The sequence below is a fragment of the Macaca fascicularis genome, chromosome 4, assembly GCF_037993035.2.
Source record: "Macaca fascicularis isolate 582-1 chromosome 4, T2T-MFA8v1.1".
Lineage (NCBI taxonomy): Eukaryota > Metazoa > Chordata > Mammalia > Primates > Cercopithecidae > Macaca > Macaca fascicularis.
In genome coordinates, this window is record NC_088378.1 from 126,856,821 (window position 1) to 126,881,159 (window position 24,339).

At 47.4% G+C, this 24,339-nt stretch overlaps 1 long non-coding RNA gene across 2 annotated transcripts; it reads left to right on the forward strand.

The window, feature by feature from the left end:
• Nucleotides 1-978: 978 nt before the first annotated feature.
• LOC135970433 (uncharacterized) lies at nucleotides 979-1,979 on the forward strand. 2 transcript variants are annotated; one of them, XR_012434362.1, is made up of 2 exons: nucleotides 979-1,240; nucleotides 1,847-1,979. It is a non-coding gene; the product is annotated as an uncharacterized lncRNA (long non-coding RNA). The 2 variants fall into 2 exon arrangements; XR_010586108.1 differs by having other exon boundaries at nucleotides 1,850-1,979.
• The last annotated feature ends 22,360 nt before the right edge of the window (nucleotides 1,980-24,339 follow it).

Genomic DNA, 24,339 nt, shown 5'->3' on the forward strand with positions numbered 1-24,339 from the left:
GAAAAATGCACATCAAAACACAAATCTTGATACTAGTAGATGTTGAATAAATTGTTCAAAGTATACATCTGTGCAGTGTACAGAAGGATGGATTGAACAAAGTGCTTAATTGCAGACAACAGAGTCTACTTTAGCTATCGAACATGAAAATAAGTTTATTATAGAGTATGTGGGAGTTGGCAAAGTGTCTTGGGAGGCCCAGGAACCAAGCCAGGATGCTGCCCAACCAAAAACAATGCAGACTAGACAAATACCCAACCACACCACAGGACAATTTCAGCAGAAACTCTACACCCATGATGTTGGGAACCAGTCAGGATGGTTCCAGAAAAAACAAACATGTCCCCAGGGGATCCGATGTACCCACACTTGGCCACCACTCACATTGCTCACTGCCACATGTGAGGCTGCCATTTGGTATACCTGGGCCATCAGCAGAACTCTGGCTGCAGAGAGTCAACTCTTCATATTCGGGAAAGTCCGAGAGGCTGGTTTAGGCAGATGTATAGTGAAGCAGCCTGCGGTGTTCACCATGTTAGGGCATCTCAGAACCTCTCAGTGTCCAGGTCTCAAAAGAGCCAACCATGTTGGGGGGGTCCCATGCTGTCCCCACCACTGCTCTGTGCCCAGGAGCTACAGCATTCAATCTCTGCCATGCTGTTTAACCTGGCACCAACAGATTCCCAGAATCCAGCCCAACCTACCACCTTGGCCTTGCCTTCCTCCTCTTGTTTACAGGACTCCTCTCTTTCAGGCAGCCCAGCCTACTCACTGGCTTCTGCCTCCTGAGATCCTGCAGGACGTTGGGGGAAGGTGGACACTGTGCACGCAGGCACACAAAGCCTTGATTTCACGTTCCAGCTCTGTTATTTGTTTTCTAGCTATGGGACTGGGATGAATGATTTCCCTCTGGGCTTTACGTTCCTCACCTACCATTGCGTGATCATCACACCACCTCCCACTGCTTCGAGACTCCAAAGAAGGGCTAGGTGGAAAAAGTACTTGGTACATTGTAGAGCACTTATATGGTCCCTCAGAGCTTTCTCATCCTTCAAGGTTCAGCTCAAAACTGACCTCGCCGCCAATGCTGCCTGGATCCTGACTCTGTTGGGATTGTTTTCAGAGCCTACTCAGTGTACTTGGAAATGTCCTTCAAAGCCTGCTAATTTGCATCATTTTGGAGTTGATCTGATATTTAGAAGCAACTGAAAATTATTTGAAGCCAATCCCAGTGAATTAGGTGAGTAATTGAACTGGGTAATGAAATTTTTTGGTCAATAACGAGGTGGGACAAAGTGGTTTATTTTTTTTTTCCATGTGGCCCACACAAATGGACTCTGAAGGCAATTCCAAAAGAGATGCCACAAGGAACTTGAGCGATGGCAACTCCACTGGAATTGGATGGAGCTTTCCAGTGGAATGTCTTTGGAGTCCTACTCTGTTTGCTGAGAAAACACAGTCATTATTTTATAATCACATCTTACATAAACATCAGCTTTTCTCTACTGGCTTTGAAACTGGCATATATAAACATCGTTCCCTCAATTTATTTTGAGTAAATGACCACACTCAACAAGCAAGAATCTATAACGATGGAATATATGTATTTGGAATTTTAGTGTTGTAATTAAATCAAATGTGCAGTGAAGGTTATCTGATGCATAATTGATCATTTGTATAGTTGTTGCTATGTGGCTTGGTAATAAGGTATAAATGCTCTTTGCCTAATTTTGGCACGACATACTCAGGCATTTTGGACATTGGCTGGGATGGGGAGAGAGGGGGAAATGTGGGTTGGGTGGGGGTGGGCTTAGCTCTCCAGCCCTCTCTGCCACTCCCTCCCCAGCAGGTCTCATCTGGGCACAGAAGACTGCTTGGCCTCAAGCTAAGATGTACTTTCAAGACTGAGCCCATGGGCCAGGTCTCTGAGAGCGGTGGGCTGTGGATGCTGCCAGTTCTGTCTTCCAGAAGAAGAAAAATGACTTAGAGGTTGGGAAGACGTTTCTGGAGCCCAGGAGGCAGTCAGCTCCTGCTTAGAAGGTTGATGAATCCAGAAGTGAATCTGGCTTCCCCCATCTCTGGGTAGGAGACCTCGGGCTGCTTGGTAACCTCCCGGAACCTCAACGGTTTCCTGATTCAATGGCAGGGTTCCTGGGGCATAATGAAAAACCCTAGGTGCCTAGTAGGCGCTCCAGGAAAGAAGTCTTGGTCTTTTTCCCCAGGGACACTGGAGGCGGGGTGAGGGTGGTGGCGGCACAGCAAGTCAAGGATGTCACTTAGCCATCTGTGGGCAGGGGTAGGAACTGCAAAGGGCTTTGGGAAGGCTCGCGAAGCTCTTCAAATGAGATGCTCCCTCTTCTCCTCTTTCTCCTCCCTGACTTTTATCACAGTAATTCCTAATGCCAGCATTTAGGAACAGCTGGTTTTATGGAGGCAGAGGTAAGAAGGACTCCCTCAAGAGATAAATATGGGGCATGGCCGGCTTGTGAAAGTCCCAGGGGCTCAGTGCTGTGTGGGGCCAGAGCAGGCTTAGCAGTGCAGGGCCAAGGAGGCTGGACAGTGGGCCCTGGAGGAGCAGAGTTTTGAAGTGCAAGAGAAGGGAGGGGCCTACCTGCAGGGAGAAAAGAGGGAAGGCACCTCTGCAAAATGGGGCTCTGCTGTACCTTGTTCTTTAACCCTGTGATGGCTGACAAGCTATTTCTGTACACTCTGAAGGGGTGCCCTTGGCTTGGGGAACTGACCAAAGGCAGACACTGGGGGATGAATCAAAGGTATGTGGGGCAAAGCAAGGGCTTCAACTAGATGGGAACTGGCCTCCCAGCTTCTGCACCGTGCAGAGATCTAGGGCAACCTGGCCTGCAAATCCTGTAACTTGGCTGGGTTTTATTCAAGGTGGGCGGTCTAGACCTGGTGGTGGGAGGAGGGAGGAGAAACACATTGGAGTTGTGTTGCTTGTTAACGGGAAAGATCCTTTCTCTGGAGACACATAGAAAGAGAAAAGGGAAAACAGCCACAGGTCTGAACAGTCCAAAAAGCCGGAGCAAATGCGGCTGTCAGATCCCAGCTCCCCCCATACCCCCTGTGGAGGCATTTCACAGGACTAAAGACGACCGTGACTCATTCATTAATTTGAAGAGAAAACAGAGGATGAAAACAACAGAATAGTCCAGACACAAGCATTCTTCTAATGCTTTCCATTCCCCAAACACACATTTTAAACCAGATTCCCTTGGCTTCCCAGAATGTCTTAATTTTATGCTTTCATGAGTCATTACAGACAATGCTGAACCCTATAGAGGGGGCAGCTGTCAATGAAGTTATTGATGCTTAAGGATGGAGGCGCTGAGACAGCTTGGGGCCCCCAAGCTCTGCTGGCCTCACGCCTCGTACAGGTGAGGGGCCTGAGACCCCAGAGTTAGAAACTTGTGCTCACGCCTGCTTTCCTTCATCCTCTCCCTCTTCTCCGCTTTCTCTCCTTCCTCCCTTCCTTCCAATACTTCCCTCACACCTTTTCTTGCCATTCCCTCCTTCTCCTCCTCTGGGTTTCCCTTAAGAAGTGGGTCATCTTAGGTCACCAGGACACAGCCCCTGCCCTTGTCTTCTAAAGCTCTGGTTTACAAAAATCCCACCTGTGCCAGGAAGGCCAGGCTCTGCCCAGGCTTCTTTGCAATGCAGAATAGACTTACCTGGTTTTATGCACAGCTTAACCAATTATTTTAAAAAGAAATACCCAACCTGGAACACTATGTGCAGGAACATTTCTCTTTCCCATTTTAAAAACTAGCATATTCTCCTACCATCCCCAGCCCCTTCTGTGCCTCTCCTTCCCCAAATGCTTGCTTTGGCTTGGAGGAGAGGTTTTCGATATCTGACACCTCTTGAAAGTGTAGTTTGGCAAATGAGAATTGAAATCCACTCCAGACAGCCAGGCCTGCTCTGGGGGCTGCCTAAAAACACCTGGGTCCCTCCTCACACTCGACGAAAGCCAGGCCTCCTGTCTGAAAAAAACAACGCCCTGGTCTTTCCACCGTTCCCTGCCCTGCTCCATACTCAGCTGCCCCTGCTCTTTGAACACTGAACTGAATTTAAAACCTTGGTACTAAAACAGGTGGTAGAAGCAGGCAGGAGGGGGCCTGGCTGGATTGGGGGCGTCTTCCGAGAATTAAGACAGAGGACTTTTAAGGCTGGACATCTGGGCTTCTTCCCTCCTCCAGCCTCTTCGCCAGGCCCTGACTTGACCATCCTCAAAGCCTTGCAGATGTTCAAACTGATTTAAGATGCTCCTGGAAATGACAAGGGAAAGCGTCAAGGTGTCTTTAGCAGGCCTCACCTGAAAAGCCCCCTCTCCCCACCACCTCTGGGAAAGCTGCCTCAGTTGGTACACTTCCCTCTCCCTGGGAATCAGAACTATTTTCCAAGGCCTACATGTGGGCTGCTTTCAATAGTCCCATATAAAACAGCAAACACCCTGTCTAAAGAAAACAGTTTTTAAGGTGCAGCAGAACACATCATAATGCAGAAAACTGTAGCCCAGCAGGCACATAGCGGAATGGAGAAATGGGTAAACTGTTAAGCCAGCACGATGGTTCAGAGGTCATAGTGCTGGGCCTGCTATGGGACAGCCACTCACACAGACACACACAGACCCACACACAGAGCCGTCCTCGATTGTGCTCCTGTTTGTACTCAAGCAAACGCACCCCCATGGCAACAAAGAGATTTTGCATCATGCAACGCACACTTTGTTGTGCGCATTACATAATTCATATTTGTAAAAGTTTCCTCTGGGGTAAATTATTAGGGAGACAAAGGGAAAAAAAGAAAACAAATTCCAGCTTCTTGTAGATTGTGCTCTCAGAGAAGAGTTGTGCTGCCCACAACAGTTTTCCACTCCCCAGCTGTGTTCTTCCTGGGAGGGTGGTGCTGGCCCCAAAAAGAGTCCTGTGATGTGGATGGACACCTGGGTTCTTTCTGCCTTGGCTTCCTCATGGGCTAGAACATGAGGCTCCTCTCTGCACCTCAGTATCCTGCTCTGCTGTGCAGCGAAAGTGTGGGGGCTGAGGAGCACCAGAGTTCTTTGAGCATTGGTTGATGGCTTCGAATCCTAAAATGCACAAAGCCTGCATTGCTTTTGTCCCCACTTGCCCTTAGCCCAGCCCATGGCCTTTGTGAATTAGGCTTGCACCAATTTCTTTTGGGCTGGCCTGTGAGCATTTTTCTAGGTGGTGTCCCCTTGCTGTCTGGGAAGGAAGGGGAGGAGGGTGGCCAGGCAGTCCCCAGAGACCAGTCTGTGTGAGGGCCACTCTGGGCCAACCCAGCGAAGCCCTCAGTGTCCCCCGGGTCACTGGGCAGGCACAGACCGCAGATGGCAACGGTCTGGGAGCACAGTCTCTTCCTCCTTGTGTCAAACTGTTCATCTGGATGTAGCCAGTACCTGGGATTTCTTATTTATCTAAGTCAAGTATCTCCACTTGCAGGTCTGAGGGGAGAAAACTGTGAGCTCAGTCACTCTCTGGCTAAGCACTTAACTTTTCTTTGGCTCCAGACGCATGTTCCAAATACGAGGGTTTACATATAGACATATCTATTTGCAGATAATTTGTCTGAGCCCTTATTATCCTGTAATTGGGTTAAATGCTGCTGTGTAGGCAGCAGCATACCAAAGCCATTGCCGAATCCTTGCAAGGCCTCAGGCTTCCCCTCCCTCCTTTTTCCCTCCTGCAGGCTTATTGGAAGAAAAAGGTAGAAACATAAATTAAGGCAGGGAGAACATATTTCTTTCTTGGAATGAGCTATTTAAAGAACAAGCCAGATGTGCAAATAGACATTTTCCCCTTGCTCTTTACATTTAAAAAGTGTGTGTGTGTGTGTGTGTGTGTGTGTGTGTGTGTGTATGAGAGAGAGGGAGAGAAAGCAAGCCTGAATTATACCATTCTTCTCTTCTGTGGAGATCACCGCACTTTTCAATAAGAGCCGTTGGCAGTGGTTCTGATGTCACTGTGTAAACACAGCAAGCCCCTTCCCATGGCAGCAGGGCCCGGCTCTGCCCTCTCTAAAAAGCTGCCCACACTGTCCTTCTCTCTCAAAGCCTTTCATCTCCCCCATTGGTCTCTAGGTCAGACAGAGCCCTTCTAAAGGACCACCACCCTGTCCTGGCACCCCCTAGACCTTGAATGACGGGGCCTCTCCTGGAGCCCATGTTCCCAGTGGCTGGAACGCACACTTTTACAGTCCCCACCTGGCACTGGGACACCAGCTTCATGACTTACCAGGTTCTCTCCAGCTAATGCACTCTTTGATATTTTAATTGTTTTATAGAAATCTTCCTAAAGCATATTATGCTTTCCTGCCTTACAAAAATTACATATCCCATTGGGCATAATTTCATCGAAGACGTAAAATGCAGGACAGCCCTGCCAGCCTCAAACTGGCTTGGCGTTGGGAGTCAGAGTTGGGTTGGGATCCAGAGGGCATCGCTCCCTATCTGTGACCTTAATAGCACCAGGAGTCTGTCTCCTCCCGGAGAGATGGCTTTGACCCTGTAGGGGATGGCACTCTGGGGGATGAATTATGATAATCCTGTCATCCCTTGCTCCTTCCTCTTTTCCTCCACTGCCTTCACACCCCTCCCTTGTTTGCCTGGGTTACTGTCAACCACTAAGGGAGCCCTGCTTTTGCTCCCCCTCCTGTCCTGATCCTTTCAGCCAGAACAACCTTTTCCAAAAATGTATATCACACTATGTCCCTCCCCTACTTAAAACCTTCAGAACTCCCTACAGTTCAGAGAACAAACAAAAAGCTCAGAGCCCTTGGTTTGCTGCACAGAGCATTCTCAAAGACCCTGTCTCCTGCCCCACCTGTCGGCCAGGCCACGCCCCGCCCCTTGCAGGTCTGAACTGTAGAGTCCTGTTGTCACCCTTCTACCTAGTTAATTTCTGTTCCTCTTGGGCTCAACCCAGCTGTCGGCTTCTCCTAGAAGTTTTCTCAAGCTGCATTAGGTCTACCTTACTGTGCTCCCTCATTTATGGAATTTCACCCCACTGAAATCCTTCCTGTTCACCCACATAAACTTCTTAAAGGCTGGGCCTATGTCTTTTCTCCTTGTACTCCCAGCGCCCAGAACAGTGGATAATAAACAGTTCTCCCTCCATCATTTCAGCACCAGCTTTCCTCCTGTCTTGCTCTTGATGACTTAGACACGTGTCCTGGACACTGATGATTGTGATTATAATTATAGCCCTAGGGGCTATAGAGCTGAGTAGGCTATTTATCTCTGCCCTAAATAGGCGCAGACCATTGGGGCTTTGAAATGGTCCCTCTTCTCTTTCTGCTGTGAATTCTCACCTCTTGCTGCTGACTGTGTGTCTTACTTTATACTCAATTATTGGGTGAGGGCCTTGCCTGTCTTAAAAATTAAATTGCAGGGCTCTGAGCTGTTTTCCTTGACAAGCATGAGTCTTGTTCTCTACCTTTGTCTCTGTGGTTTTTGTCCTCAACTGTTGGAATGGCAGGAATTTGGCTTGTGGACAAGCCGTGGAGGCTGCTGCAAGGGCTGTGTGTGAATTGCCCCCTGTCGATCTGGGGAGTCTGGATGGACAGGATGCCAGCTGCAGACACGAGAGCTTCCGGATTGTTTCAAGGGCTAATTTGATTAAGAATAACTTTAATTTCTGGAACCTGCTTTGAAAACTTGCATCTGTGTAAATGTCAAGTTTCTTAGCGTCAAATTGAAAAACCACAAAAGGACAGATGTTTTGCTTAAGCTGGAGGACGACTAGCCCAGTTGGAAGGACACACAGGGAAGCCAAATGGGGCCACCAGGACAGAGCCCGGGCCCCGGGAAGTGCTTCTCCTCTGATGCGTGACGTTTCCCGCAGGCGTGCCCTTTCTACAAGGCAGGTCAACAGGAGGACCCAGCTCAAGGCAGTGCTGCACCCACTAGGAAAATGCCTGTGTCTGTGAGCGGCACGGGCCCAGGAGCCACCTTGAGAAAAATGTGAGCAATCTAGTCACCCAGTTGCAGGAAATACAGAGTTCACAGGAACATGTTAGATTGCACCATTGGCACACAAGAAGGAAATCCAGCATAGGGGAACTCTGTGGGCCTGCACAAACTCTGTTTTCCTCAACTAATACATTGCAAGGAAAAGAGAGAGGGGGTGGAACCTCTAGGTCAGGGTTCTCAATCTCAACACCTTTGTCACTGGGCTGGATGTTTTGTTGTTGGGGTGTCAGGGGCTGTCCTGAGCATGATAGGATGCTTAACAGCATCCCTGGCTTCTCCCCACTAGATACACTCCCCACCAACCCAGTTTGACAACCAAAATTGTCCCCAGACATTGTCAAGTTACCCTTTTAGGAGCAAAACTGCCCCTAGTCAAAAGCTTCTGCTATAAATTGAAAGAGGCTTAGGAAACATACTGACCAGTCACAATTATGGACCTTATCTGGATACTGAAACAAACAGATAAACTGTTTAAAATTTAAAAAAGAAATATTTATGGGACAGTTACAGAACTGTATACTTGATGCTATTAAATGGTTCATTGTTAATATTTTAGATACACAGTGGCATCATGAATATCTTTTTTAAATTCCCTTTTAGAGACACGTATTGAAACATATGAGCGAAACGATATCTGACATATCTGACATCTGCGCTTTGCTTCAATATAGCCCAGGGTGGGGGCAGAGAGTAAAACAAAGAAGAAACAAGATTGGTCGTGAGTTAAAGATAATTGATGGGTCATGGAGCTTGTTATACTAGTTTCTCTACTTTTGTAGATATTTTTTTTCACAAAAAATATGTTAAATGAAAGAAAAAGAAAAGAAGGGAAATACTAGTTAGGACTCTGAAGCTGAAGACATTGTTTCTCCTCAAAGAATCGCTGTCACCTTCTCATCAGCTTTTCCAAATCTTCCCTTTAATCAGATCCCTCTGGAAGCCTGTGTCAGTGGTGCTCACCACTCTAAAAAGCTCAAGCTGCGCAAAGGAAAGTCACATTGGGCTGAATCCTTGTTGCATGAGAATTTTAATAGTTGGTGTTATCTACATGACCCATCTTGCCCGAGCAGTTCTCTCCCTAATGAGTTCTGGCAGTACAAGGTAGGCATTCCACAAATGGCGTTCGCATGCAGCTGTCTGTGAGTGAATGAACTGGTGAATGGGCAGAGTTCAAGGTAGTCTGCTGGGCTGTGGGAGAGATGAGACTTAATAAGGAAGTCCCGGTCCCTGCCCTAGAGGAGTTCACTGTCTACGGGGGGCTAGTTTAAACAATCAATGCGAAAATAATTCAGAACGAAGGAAACGCTAAGTAGACTCTAAGCAATGTGACATGGTGTGGCCAGTTCCAAGCAACAAGGAGAGCCAAGTCTCAGCTCAAACCTCGGGCCTGATCTCAGAAAGAGCAGCACCAATTCTTACGACATCCAGTTGCTTTTTTCGATTCTTTCAGTTGTGAAGTCATCAAAGTTGCCTTACTCTAACAAATTCACCAGGGAGACTTGGCTGGCTGCAAAGAAGAAAGTCTGTTTACATTAAAAAGGGGGAAAAAAAAAAGCAAAACAGATGAACTACTGCAAGAAAACCAAAAATCAGAAAAAGCTGTCGGTGGCTTAATATGCTCTTTAGCGGCTTCAGAAGATCTGACTCATGTCTTTTCCTAATATGTCTTCCCATGTCAAAATCCACCACCTCAAAGGGAAGCAGAAGATGGTCTTACGGAGACTATGCTCTAGGCAGCGGCTTGTGGATGGTGCCAATGTGTTAGCTCACCGCCCGGAGTGCAAAGTCCTTTTAGGAAATTGATTTTCCTTGGATAAAGTCACTTCCCTCTCTGCACCTCAGTCTCTTCCACTGTAAGATGAAGCAGTTGGATGAGATCAAGCATGGCAAATTTGTGGCACACTTGCCACTCCTTACCACTCCATGCTCACGACAGGCACTGCTAATTGAGCTAAGCACCTTTCCACACCGAGCCCAGACATACCAGGCCTACTCAACAGAGGATTCCAGTCACACGCAATCCATCAGAGGGAAATGATGCTTGCCTCAAACCTACTTATCATCTCTGGCCTTCAATGTCCCAGAATTTTAAGTGAGCTAAAAAAAATCCCTGACCAAGAACACATGCACAGGGAGAAAACACAAGCACACAATTACTTCACATCCAAAGGTTATGGAGAACTGCTACTTGCCGAGTGTCATGATGGGATTCAGGCAGAAGACAAGGCCCACTCACCCAGCTTCTTCCACAACTTAAGGGGCTTATGATTTGATTAGGGAGAGGAGAATTATAGAGAAAACACAAGCCACAGCATGACACCAGGGCCAGATCACGGACAGTCGGACCACAGGAAATGGAGGTGGAGGTGGCATGGAGTGGGCAGAGAATAGTAGACTGGGGTTGAGCCTTGACGGATGAGCAGAGTAGACAAAACAGCCAGAAAAGCCAAGGTCATCCAGAGCCCGGGTCCCTGCTCTGAGCTCTCCCCCTGCTCTCCTGAGTGATAAGCGAGCTCCTTCTCCTTCTGGGCTGTGTTTTCTTTGCACTGGGCTCCATTCCTAACCCATTTTGCCGATGATGCAATATCCATGGGGATGTTGGGTGGTGAGGCTGTCCTAACAGCATCCAATAATAGGAAAGGAAATTAAGCTTGAGAAATCCACACTCGAAGGCATCTTTTCTCCCCACAAAGGAAGTATCTGGAAGAAGTTTGCTGGTGTGTGAGCATTTTATCCATTTCCCCACACAGACTGAATTTAGCACAGAGGGCGGAAATGAGAGGATCGGGGAGCCCCTGATCTTAGCTGCATGAACTGTAAGAATTCTGGGTGTCTGCATACGCATTTCTTTTACCTGAATCTTTCGTTTGTTTTCAAAGTGGCTACCCCAAACCTTTATGCCAGAAATAGGGCTGACCAAGGCAGAATCTGCAGGTGAAAAAGTCTGCTTTAGCTGTGTGTGTAGTGAGACAATGTAAGACTGCATAATGGTAAAAAGTACTGTTCAATCTGTGTACAGGGAAATATACTTTTATCTGTCACTGATTTCTCAAGAGGAGTATTTGAGAATGTGCCTCAGCCAAACTGTAGAGGGATGGATTGGAGGCCTCTTTCATGTCTCTCCTGGGTCTGACCACAGGTCAGTCGGACAACAGACTAAAGGCAAGTCCTCTCTCCACAGTGGCCAGGCTTTGGCTCAAGCCAGAATACAGTCCCCAGACTGGGAGCCCAAGACCACCAATTACCCAATCGGTCAGACCTTGCCCCCACTGTGTGCCCTTTGCATGATACAGATTACAAAGGATGGCAGTCAGGTGGGCTTTGAGGTGTGCCCTTATGGCAGAGGAAACAGCTATTTGTCTGTTTAGGGTCCAAAATGGGGACTGGGGGCGATGGGGGGGGTAGATGACTCTGAAGCTTAGAAACTCATCTGGTCTTTTCTGACTGTTACTTTTTATCCATAAATGTCCCCGGAGAGAACACAGAAAGGAGATTTGCTTCTATTATCCTTGCCCTCACCATGCTTCAAACCATAGTAGTCTGAACCAATGAAACTCCTAGCCCAACCCCACCCCATGTCCCCATTCCTTCTATTTTGATGTTTTTAATCAGCAATTGTCTAAGAAGTCTACTCAACAGGTTTGTTGGAATTGTGTCCATTAAAAATCGATAGCTTGGAAGCAGAAACTACCCAAAATATCTATGAACAGTCCAATGGATATATAAATTGTGGTGTCATCAGATGTCGGAATACTATACAGCAATGAAAAATGAGCAAACTGAATCAGACATAGTGGTAGGAAAAAAGGTAAAAGTAATCCATGATACAGAAGTTAGGAGAGTGGTTCTCTGCGGGGAATAGGGCTGGGAGTTGGTATGGTGGAGTTTCTGGGTGCACGTAATGCTCTATTTTTTTATTTAGGCAGTAGTTACTTGGATGTGGTCTGTTTACAAAAATTTGTCCAACTGTAGTTAGTGTTTGTGTACTTTATACATATTATATGCCAATAAAAGATTTAAAAATCTGTATTTTACATATATCTTGTATGATTCCATTTGTATGAAATATCCAGAAGAGGTAAATTCATACAGACAGAAATAGACAGGCAGTTGCCAGGGGCTGGGTGGACAGGAGAAAGGAGAGTGACTGCTTAAGGAATACAAGGTTTCCTTTTGGGTAGAACTAGGTAGAGGTGATGGTTACATGACATCATGAGTGCACTAAATGCCATTGAATTGTTCACTTTAAATTAGTTAATGGTCAATGTTATGCTATGTGAATTGTACCTCAAAAAAAAAAATTCTATCTAGGATGGTAACCTTTTAAGGGCCATATTTTATTTTTTTTCTTTTTGAGACAGGATCTCACTCTGTCACCCAGGCTGGAGTGTAGTGGCACAATCTCAGCTCACTGCAACCTCCACCTCCCAGGCTCAAGTGATCTTCCCACCTAAACCTCCCGAGTAGCTGGGACTACAGGCACACACCACCACGTCCAGCTAATTTTTGTATTTTTTTGTAGAGATGGGGTTTTGCTGTGTTGCCCAGGCTGGTCTCAAACCCCTGAGCTCAAGCAGTCACCCTCCTCAGCCTCCCGAAGTGCCAGGATTACCGGCATGAGCCACTGTGCCCAGCCTAAGAGCCATCTTTGTTGCTGTGATTCCTGTAGCTCAACAGCTTTGCCTTCCCTCACTTTTGCCATGGTTGCAGACAGCTGAGGTTGAGGGGCTCTGGTCTGAGTCCAGATAACTGAGGAGTTCCAGGATAATGCCCAGGGAGCTGTTACGAGGAAGTGGACTCAGACTTTTAAACAGCCCACAACACCTCCTAGGGGTCCTTGGGCAACGGAGCCTGGGCTTGCGGAGTGCCAAGCTTTATCCAACTGCCATGTCAACACTACTCCAGAGTCAAAGACTTCCCAGGTCTTCAGCCCCATCCTCATCCCTGCCCTAGGCAGAATTGGGTCTGGAACATTTCCCCTCAGCCTTGGGAGGAAACTCACATACGAAGCAGTATGTGAGCCCTGGCTGGCGAGCGATGGCCACTCACACTGTTATCCCTTTCTTAGCAATAATGTTTAGATTCAGGAAAGAGTTCCAAGATATATATAATTCCTCATGCTGAGTAAGGGCTTCAGCCTCACTCCACAGCTGCCCCGGCTACTGCTCTCTCCAGGAATGTTATTACACCAGCACTGGCCCGGCGCTAGAGATGGGGTCTCTCAATGTTCTCATTATGTGCTCCGTATTTTTCAGGTCATGTAATTCAGCTGTAAAAATTTGCCCCTGGCTGCACCTGGCATAGGAGTGGCACAGAGGGGTGAGTTTATTTTTTTAAGGTACTGTTAAAAATAAATTTAATAAGAGAAAGAGAGAGGAAAAGAGAGAGCAAGAGACTAAGACTGTGTTTAATTTGAACTATGAAGGAGAAGATATGAACCAAAGGTCTGAGATCCTGGTGCTTTGGCGCTATGTGTATGTGTGTGTGTGTACGCACAGGAGGATACATGTTTCTCCTGTGTAACTTAAAGCCAGCTTTGTTTATTTAACTGAGATTTTCCAGATCGTTAGTTTGTGATGTGGCTTAGTTTATACTGTGCAATATCCCATTTTAAACACACTCAGGTACATAAGTGAAATCCAACGGAGCTACTTCAATTAGTAAGAGCATGGGCAGCAATTAAGTTTAAATGAACATTTTCATGAGTCTTTTCTTCCCCTTCCTTCCCTTAGCCATGTAATTAATGAGCCTCTGAATGAACCTACTCTCTGTCCACGGGTATAGAAGATTTTGGCTCTGGAATCCAGGACATATAAATGGAGAGGAACGCAAGGGCCTCCAGGCTGCAAGCTGAGGCGCAGGTGGCTGCCTTTCCATGTTGCTCTGTGTAGGTAGAAGCAGCCTCTCCCCTTCCAACAGCCTCACCTTAGGAATAGAGGATAGGCCATGGGTGACCTTAGTATGTAAACCAAACCCCAGCACTTTTAGAGTTCTGTCCCACTTCTGACGGAGAGAAGCTGTTTGGGAGATGCCACATCGAATATTGGGCTTTCCAGACTATTTTCAATGATTTATAAGAAAAATTGGGATGTATGAAATTGGCATGTCCTGGAAAGACTGAGATGGTCCTGGTAATTAGGAGGTGGGACAGACAAGGGTAGGAGACTGATATATCAAGTTGTACCTTTTTCTGCTTGAGCTATGTCACCAGGGTTTGGGGCATGTCTATGTCACCCGGAATCCAAGTGTCCTTGTTTTCCTCCAGACATTCTCCCAAGTGGAAACCAAGAGTGGAGGCTCAGTCCACAAGAAGAGAAGATACAGGGCCCTGGACAGAAGGGCCTGGCTTCCAGGGGGATCCCAAACGCCGGAGACTCCTTCCCGCTGTGACCAGAAGCTGGGTCTAAGGACTCCTGAACCACCACATCCACTGGCCGGGGTCCACCCAGGCCAAGCGCAGAGCTGCGGAGGGGCTGAGGCGGCCTCTCCCGGGAAATGGAAAGCGGCTCTCTTGGAGGAACTGAAGGAGCCCCCACTTCCATCTTGTGTCCCTGGCGCCTGCATGGCAGGACCCTGGGACCATGAGCCCACAACTCCTCCCCGGGTCACTGGTGGACATCAGGAGCGCCCCACGGAGCTCAGTGTTTGGATAGGGCACCCTCACGTAGCATCTCACCCACAAGCCACCCGACCATAGCTAGGACACCTGTCTTTGGCTGGCCGTTGCCTTCACCCACTCTATTTGACAGTCGGTGGACGCTGTGTCCCCTCAGAAATCAGACCGAGGGGAGCTCAGCGTTCGGCCAGACTCGGGCGCCACCTGGTGTCTGCGGCCGTCCCTGCGGGTGGACTCGAGCCCCAGGTGTCTGCTTCTGTCTTTGTTGTTCCTGCTACTTTGAGAGCCAGAAAGGCTCCGTGGAGAGAGGTGGGGTCTGTCTCAATTACAGCGGCTGAGCAGGCATGAGTTGCCTGGGGTCATTCCTTGATATTCATGTCACAGGACATGCTGTGCTCTGCACGGGTTTTCACACCTCACCATGAGGCTCCCAGGCCCTCAGTCAGTATTTCAGGGGGTTTTTTGTTTTGGTTTTTAGGTAGGTAGATGGTTAGGTAAGTAGGTGGATAAGATAGATAAGAGTTTTGGGGGAAATGGACTGTTTAGGAGTGAAGCTGGGTTTCTGTCGTATCTCAGCCACTTACCAGCCATGTGATCATGGGAAAATTACTTTAATCTCTCTGAATTTCAGTTTCTTTATCTGCAAAATAGGAACAATACCCACTTTAGAGGGTTATATGAGACTTAAAATAAGTCCTGCGAAGTTCTTGACAACTAAAGGTGTTCAATAAATGTTAGTTCCTTCTTTCCTTAGCAAAGACAGTCATAGATAATAATATAGGTAATAATTAAAGTTAGTGACACAATAAGAGTAATACTAGTTTTTTCTTCCTTCCTTCCTCTTCCTTTTCCTTTCCTTTTGTTTCTTTTTTCTTTCTTTTCTTTCCTTCCTTCCTTTCCTTTTCTTTCTTTCTTTCTTTTTTTCTTCTTTTTCTTTCCTTTTTTTTTTTTTTTTTTTTAAGACAGGGTCTCACTGTGTCACCCAGGCTGGAGTGCAGTGGTGCAATCTGAACTCACGGCAACCTCTGCCTACCAGGCTCAAGTGCTTCTCCTGCTTCATCCTCCCACAGGTGCATGCCACCATGTTGCCCAGGCTGGTCTCAAACTCCTGAGCTCAAGTAATCCTGTCCACCTCAGCCTCTGAAAGTGCTAGGATTACAGGTGTGAGCCACCACACCTGGCCAGAGTGATACCAGTTTTCTCAGTGTGTGCAGTGACAGGCAGAGCAATGGCAGGGAGGAGCTCTTCATTCACACTTTCCTCCAGGTCCCTCCAGCGTTTTTCATGGCTGAGAAGGGGAGTCTGGGCTCTGTGTGGGGAGCCTGACTATACCCTCATTGAAGAGACTGGTGGCATATTTCCATTCCAAACTGTATACAAAACTGGCTAATAAATAATCACTGTTGATCAAGCTTTGGAAAGTCCTCATCATCATTTACTGAGCACCTACTATGGGGAAGCCACATTTAAGTATTTTACCAATAGTGCCCCCATTAACTCCTGTAGCCGCCACTCGGGGTCAGTTTTATTATCCCCATTACCTAGATGAGAAAACTGGGGCTCAGGGTATCTCAAGTCACATATCTAGGAAGCAGTGAGGTTCACAAAGTTCCAAATCCAATTTGCCCTCTTCCTCCTTCTTCCAACTGCCCCTCAGAGCTGAGGCATTCTCTTAGGGGTCTTCTTCTGAAAGAACAGCCTGTCCCCAAACCACCAGAAACAGCTTTCTCCACCAGCCGCAGCCCCGGCATAAATCAAGTCTAGGTTCCTGCCCATGGGTCATTGGTCGGGCTCCCAGCTGTCTTCCGGATAGTTCCTGGCGTGTGGCTATATTAAGAATGTGAACCGTAACATTAACACTTAAAAAAAAATTCAAAGAAAGAAAGAAAGGAAGAAATACCCCTAAAGAGACTCACATCAGGTCTAGCCAAGGGTCATAAATCAATGTCGGTAAATTTATAAACAGTTCATAAATGTAAGTGCTTTTCACAGGGCTGTTTGTTATTGTGTCGGGCTGAGCTGGGGGTGGGGCTGGGGGCACAGAGAGGCACTGCATCCATTCTGTCTCCGGGTGAGGAGCAGCTCAGATGGCCCCGGCAGCAGAAGGAACAGGGATGGGACCCGTCCTGGTTGAATACTCACATCCAGGTGGCCACAGCATGACGTAGGCTTGAGTGAGCTGAGAGAACCAGCCTGGATGGCAGGTGACCTGAGCCCTGAACCTGAACTGAGATTTTGAAGACATTTACAAAAAAAAAAAAAAAAAAACCCATCATAACAACTAGGTGGTTTTTTTTTCCCCAGATTCCCTTTTTGCTTTTCTAAGTATTCTGCTCTTTGAAACTCTACAGGGTGCAGGGCTGAGATGAGCAGCCAAAGCGGAATCCTACAGAGTAGAGAAAAGAATTTTACACACACAGCCCCCACTCCACCCGCACACTTGATGGCACCCCCACCTCATCTCCACTCGGCCAGTTCCAGGACCCAAAGTCCAGTAACACCAACACCCAGTGACACATACTCTAAAACTGAGGATGTTGACAAGCCAGAGAGCCTGGGTTTTGTGAACAAGAAGGGAAAATATCTGGCTCCCACTGCCATCCTCTGTCACTGGGTTGCAAAGCAGCAGTATTTGGGCCCTGGAAGCTCAGAGGGCAGCTCATGAAAAGAACTTCTTTCTGTTTCTCCATGGAGACTAGGAAACACACACTATCCTCTGCATTATCTTTGTTTCTCTCTTCTTTAGGTACCCCTTGACTCACACACATACCACTTCTCCATCAGCCCCAAACCAAGAGACCCTGTGCATAGAAACTCTTGCAAATGGATCCTTAGGGTAGCAGACAGGGTGTGGGGTTGCCCCACGCTTCACCCCAGAAGCTCCAGCTTCTGGAGTTCCAGCTCTGGCCCAGTTCAGATGCCCTGTGGCATGTTCACCTCAACACGTCCCACCAGGTAGCTGGTTGGTAAGGGTGGAATGAGAGTAGGTATTGCCCCCTAGCCTTGGCTGCCCCCTTCCAAGCCCCAGCCCCCTACACTGTTGTTTGAGAGGATTTGGAGGCTAAGTCAAAGCTAGGCCAAGTTGTGACTTTGCTATTTATTATACTTTACAGAGTCAAGGCCCATCCATCCTTCTGGAATAGCACATAATGAAAGTAGATTCTTAGAACTGATGCCTTCTGAGAGGTTCTCCTTCCCCGATTCTGAGACACACACATTTCTATGTGTGAGTGATTATAATTCTGCACACAAAGAGGCTCTTCTTTCAGTAAGACTTTAAAAAAAAATGCATTTGCCCATTTATTATAACAGCTGTTCCATTATTCTATAACCTTGTCCCCCCATTTCTGACAGACCCTGGTCACTGCACCCTCTTCAAGAGGCTGCCGGGTTTGACAGAGTCGCCTTGCGCAGGCCCGTGAAAAATTCCTTAACCAACTGCACCTTTCCAGGCCAGCACTAAACAGGGATTTCATTTATTTGAAAAGTAGGTATTAAATATGTCAGATATAGGAAGTTAAATGTAATGGGCCCAATTCCACACTCGGTTCCATATGCGTAAATCCCACTGATGGAGAACAGAGTGTGGCTCGAGCAGCAAAAATGAGGTCTCAAGTCTGTGGGAGGAAATTGCGCCCTTGATGGATCTTAGCTGACATTCTAATGGACATCAAACCAAGACTGTTAAAACTGGAAGGTGCCCTGAAATTCTAGGGGGTTATTTTTTTGTTTCTAAGCTTTAGGGATTGTCGTATTCCTCTGCTTCATTCCTTGTTTGTTTGCTTTTTCCTAACTCCTAGTAAACATTTGCCATTTCTCTTCAGAGCGTTTGTTTCAGCTCACCTGCACTAGAGCTGTTTCCCAAGAGGATGACCCGGTACCTGGCTAAGGAATAAGCAAACAGTTCAGAGCCTAAGTTTGGGAAAAGGCCTGAAGGTCCCTACACTCTGAGGCAACGTTCCAAGGCTTGCTGCTCACAATACGGTCCCTGGATCAGCAGCAGCAGCAGCCCAGGATGCTTGTTAGAAATGCAGCACCTCGGGCCCCACTTCAGACATTCTGAATCCAAATATGCATTTTATCACGATCTCAAGTGATTCATGTGCCCCTTAGAGTGTGTGAAGCCCTGGATTAGAGAACAGAAATTAGACGTGACCCTTTCTTTAACAGGAATTTATCACCAGGCACTATCTCAAGAACTGTGAGAATTCGGTTCAGATGTTTGTGATAACTCTGCAGCAGTAACTGACTAGCGTGGTGGTTCTTTTCCCTGGCTGGGCATTGGAATCAGCGAGGGAAGTTTTAAAAGACGTTGATGTGCAGAATTTACCCAAGAAGTTGTGATTCAACGGGTGTCTGGGAAGGGGCTGGGACATTTGTGTTTACTTAGAGTTCCCCAGGTGATTCTATTGTGCAGCCAGGGCTAAGAGGCCCTGGGGTAAAAAATACCATCTTGAATGGTTAGACTTCTTTCTGAATGGGAGTGATGTAATTTCCGATTCACCCACCAAGCACAGCATGCTGGGCCCTGAGGATGTCACAGAAGTGGATGTCGTTATTGCTCTCCAGGGACAATTCATTGAGGAACAATAGGGCATCTGCAAGGTGAAAAAAGAGCTATAACAGGAGATGCCGCAAAGTGTGGCTTCCAGACACAAGAGTGTTCTGGGAGGAGAGCTGAGGAGGGAAGTGCATGGCAGGAAGGTATGAAAATGGACTGAATATAGAGAGCTGGGAGGGAAGGGCATGGCAGGAAGGTATGAAAATGGACTGAGCATAGACAGCTGGGAGGGAGAGGGAAAGGCCCTGCATGACACATCCTTCTGGCACGTGAGAACTAGGAGGCACTTAGGAATCTTCTAGTTTTGCCACAGGATACCATGCTGCACTATTGACATTTTGAATCTGATCATTCTTTGTTGGGGGCTGCCCTGTGCGTTGTAGGATGTTTAACAGCATCCCTGACCCTTACCCACCAGATGCCAGTAGCATCTCCTGCCCCATCTGTGACAAACAAAAATGTCTCCAGACTTTATCAGCTGTTCCCTGGGGTCAAAAGCACCCCTGGCTGAGATGCACTGGCATAGAACAATTAAGAACAATGGTGGTAGGCCCTAGATACTGACCTGAAAGGTGCACTGAGATGTGTTAAGAATTAAAAGTTGTACAACAACACGGATGTTAGTCCTAATGAAACGGGTGTGTGTGTGTGTGTGTGTGTGTGTGTACAAGGATTGTGCCCAAACAGTGGAAGTGGTGCCTCCTCTCTTGGTGGTTAAAGCGTGAATACTGGCGCTCACTAACCTGGGCTTTTTTTTTTTTTTTGACACCGAGTCTTGCTTGCCTTGTTGCCCAGGCTGGAGTGCAGTAGTGCAATCTTGGCTCACTACAACCTCCGCCTCCCGGGTTCAATTGCATCTCCTGCCTCAGCTTCCCGAGTAGCTGGGATTACAGGCATATGCCACCATGCGTGGCTAATTTTTGTATTTTCAGTAGAGACAGGGTTTCACTATCAGGCTGGTCTCGAACTACTGACCTCAAGTGATCCACCTGCCTCGGCCTCCCAAAATGCTGGGATTACTGTGCCCGGCCTGCCCTGGGCTTTTTATCCCAGCTCTGCCACCTACTACCTTCCCTGGCCAGTATCTGTAATCTCCATGTGCCTCAGTTTCTCCATCTGTAAAATGAGTCTAGCAGTGTCTATCCCAATAGGTTGTTATGAAGATTAAGTTCAGTCACTCAGTTTTGGCAAAGCATTTCTAGCAAAACCTGGCACATAGTAAGCAGTTTCCCAGTTTGAGCCATAATGAACATTATTAGCTCTGAGGAGGTAAACGGAAGGCAGGGGTAGAGGAGAGATGGAGACTTCCGGGTTTTGTTCTGTAAACTTCTGTTTGTCTGAATCCTGCACAAGGTACTTATATGTTAATTGTGTAATAACACATGCACACAAAAGAAAGAAATATTCTAGTTTAGCCTACCTCATCTTTTCAAATGAACTCTTTATGTTGGAACAATTTTAGATTCACCAAAAGTCTGCAAAGATGTGCAGAGTGTTCCGGTGTGCCTGTCACCCAGTTTCAGTTTCCCCTGGTGTTATCATTTTACATTTCCCCAGTACAATTGTCAAAACTAAGAAACATGGGTCCATTACGATTAACTAAACTCCAGACTCCATTTGGATTTCATGTGATTTTTTTTAAACTAAAATCCTTTTTCTGTTCCAGGATCCCATCCAGAATATCACATTACATTTAGTCATCATGTCTCCCTGAGCTCTTCTTGGCTGACTGTTTCTCAGTCTTTGATTTTCATGACCTTGAAGAGCACTAGCCAGGTGTTTTGCAATATGCCCCTCAATTTTGGTGTGACGTATTCTCTTGATTAGACTAGAGTTATGGGTTTAGGTGAAAACCACAGAGGTGAAGCACCCTTCTCTTTGTACCATACCAGGGAGTACATGCTATGAACAGGACTTATCATTGCTGATGTCACTGGATCACCTGGTCAAGGTAGTGTTTGCCAGGTGATTTGTAATTTCTCTACTGTAAAGGAACTCCCCCCACCCCCTACCCTCACCACACTCTATTCTTTGGAAGCGAGTGGCTATGTGCAGCCCACACTCAAGGAAGGGGGAGATGAAGCTCCTTGTCCTCGTGAAGGAAGTACCTACACAGGATTCGGAATTCCTCTGCAGAAGATGGGTCTCTTCTCCCAGTTATTTGTTTCTTCTGTCATGTATTTATATCAGTGTGGACTCGTGGATATTTATATTAGACTTTGGCTTATAATCCAATACTGTGCTATTTATTTTGTTGTTCAAATACTTATCTCCTTTTAGGTTTTCACTTTCATCAGTGGGAAGGCCCTGGATTGGGAGGGTGGAAGGCTCATTTGTGGAGCAGGGACTCCAACCCCGAGACAGATTGTGACTGGGGGTCTTTTGGTTTTTCTTGACCTCTGTAGAAGGCTGTGGCCAGTGGGAAACAGGAAGAACAGAGGCTGTGTGACTCGTGGTAAAGGTGCAGAGAAGAGGAATGTGTGTGAGTGGGGTCCAGGCACAAGGCAGGGTGAAACTCAAGTTGTAAGAATCACGGTATATCAGTCAGGAGTTTCCAAAGTAATAGAACCAACAGTGTGTGCACGTGCATGTGTAAAGGAGCAGGGGAGATGGAGAGAGAGAGTATAAGGAATTGCTCATATGATTATGGAGGCTAAGTCCCAAGATCTACAGTGAGCACGCTGGAGACTCGGGAGAGCTGATGGTGTAAGTTCCAATCCAAAAGCCAGCAGGCTTGAGACTCGAGAAGTTTCGACGTTTCGGTTCAAGTCCAAGGGCCAAAAGAGACTAACTTCCCAGCTCAAAGCTATCAGGCAGGAGGAGTTCCCTCTCAGCCTTTTTGTTCTATTTAGGTCTTTAGCTGATTGGATGAGGCCCACGGACATTAGGCAGGGCCATCTGCTTTATTCAGTCTACTGATTCAAAAGATAATCTTATGCAGAAATGCCCTCACAGACACACTCAGAATAGTATTTGACTAAATATGTCTGGCACTCCATGGCCCAGGAAAATTGACACATAAAATTCACCATCGCACACAGGGTTAGTACCTTCTCCAGCAGCGAGCCCACTTAGAGCCTGGGGGCCACAGAGCTGGGGTTCCTTGGAAGGCCAATGCCAATGTTGTGGAAGGGAGGGCGTCATGAGTGAGGGATATGGGCAGGAGGATCTACATGTGCTTCTCAGCTGTACAATTCTGGGGAAATCAAGGCCATGATGCGGTTGAGCAGTTGACATTGGAAATGTAGGACTTCCTCAAGGATCATAGAACAAAGACTGTCAGAGTTGCTGGATTTTGTGTGATTCGGGGGGAGGGAGGAACAGGCATGTTGAAACCCCCAGTATTTGGGGTGGGGAATAAAACATGGTGTGAAAAACATGTAATCATAGGCTATGACATTATGAGGGGTATATCAGCCTTGTTATGATTGCTCAGTCAGTCTTATACAGGGAGTCTTAAACCAAATGCACCAGTTTTCACTTCAAAGTGTGTCTTAGCATCTGTCCTGAACAGAGTCCACAGGAGTGTGGACGACACTCACCCTCCCTCCTTGGCTTCACGGTGCCTTTGGCTCTTCGCTTCTTCCTCCACGGTCCAGCCTCTTCCTTTTCTTGACCTCCCATGAGGAGTCTCGGGCTCCCTCTGCTCCTTCTACGCCCCCCGGGGAAGGAAGGAGTGGGGAGAGGAGGTGCATAGGCCTTGGATTCTGTGAGCAGACCTCTTTTGAGAGGGTCAGGCCTTTCCCTGGCCAAGCTGGCTGTGCCCAGCACAGCTTCTGGGATCGTAAGAGCTCCTGGGCTCTTCTTGGCCTGAGTCACATGACCCAGGGCCTCCTCCTTCCTCTGGCCTCCTTATGTGTATTTCTCTAGGAAGGTGGGGTCACAGGGTGAGGGAAGTGCACCTGTCCTTTCCACTAACACTTGTTAAACATCCTAATATTACTTCCTATTGGAAAATGAAAGGGTTCCTATTAGTTTTATAAATTAAGAGGCAGAAAGGACAGCTCTACAAAATCTTCTTGGCTAGGAGTCATGTGCCTAGAGTCTGTCTATGGGGTTAAATGAGGCCAGGTAGGCCGGGAGCAGTGGCTCATGCCCATAATCCCGGCACTTTAGGAGACCGAGGCAGGCAGATAGCTTAAACCCAGGAGTTCGAGCCTGGGCAACATGGTGAAACCCCATGTCTACTCCAAGAAAATACAAAAATTAGCCAGGTGTGGTGGCATAAGCCTGGAGTCCCAGCTACTCAGGAGGCTAAGGTGGGAGGATTGCTTGAGTCTAGGAGGCAGAAGTTGCAGTAGGCCAAGATCACGCCACTGCACTCCAGCCTGGGCAACAGAGTGAGACCCTGTCTTTTAAAAAAAAAAAAAAGAAAAGAAAAGAAAAAGGAAAAATGAGGCCAGGTATGTTAATAATCGTAATTCTTCATTGGAGTTGTTCAGATTATCTTTGGGTGGCAGAAGAAGGAGTTGTGGAATTTTTATATTTATCAGTAGGTGAAATGGATTACAAATCAGTGTGAAAGCTGAGACCCAGCTCAATCTTTGGGTTTGGGCAGGTGCAGGAACAGGCCTGGTATTGAGGGGATCTTAGTCAAGGTCACACCTAAAGGTCCTCTTGAGGTGTCCTTCCAGCTAACTTGAAGCTGTGGGCTTCTCCAAGACTTCTCCGCACGTGGTCTGGCTGGTCAAGGCAAGAATAACTCATAGTGGAAGAAGAGGTGAGTCAAAGACAAATAGTGTCCAGGAGTGGAGAGAGCAGACAGCCTGACCACAAGCAGGCCCCCCGGGGCAACTTCAGACTCCCACGCGCTGCTGGGAGAGCCTTCCTGGAAGCTGAAATCCTCTGGCCAGGAAATTTTTTGAAAAATAACTAAATGAACCACATGTGGATCTGGGACTCAGACTATCAAAGAGGAAGAGGAGGAGGGGTGAGAAAGGCCAAGAAGAGGCTGGTATGCACATGCACTATCCACAGAGCAGCTCCTGGAAACCACAGTGGAGGACATGTCAATGGGAGCACACTCTCGAGCACAGGAGGGAACCCAGCCTGGCTACCTCCAGCTAAGGGGAGCTTCCTCTGCCCAGCAGTCCTGTTGGGAGAAGGAGCAGGGAGATCCTTGGGTTTCTATGCCAGGCAAGAGAGGCTGAAGCCACC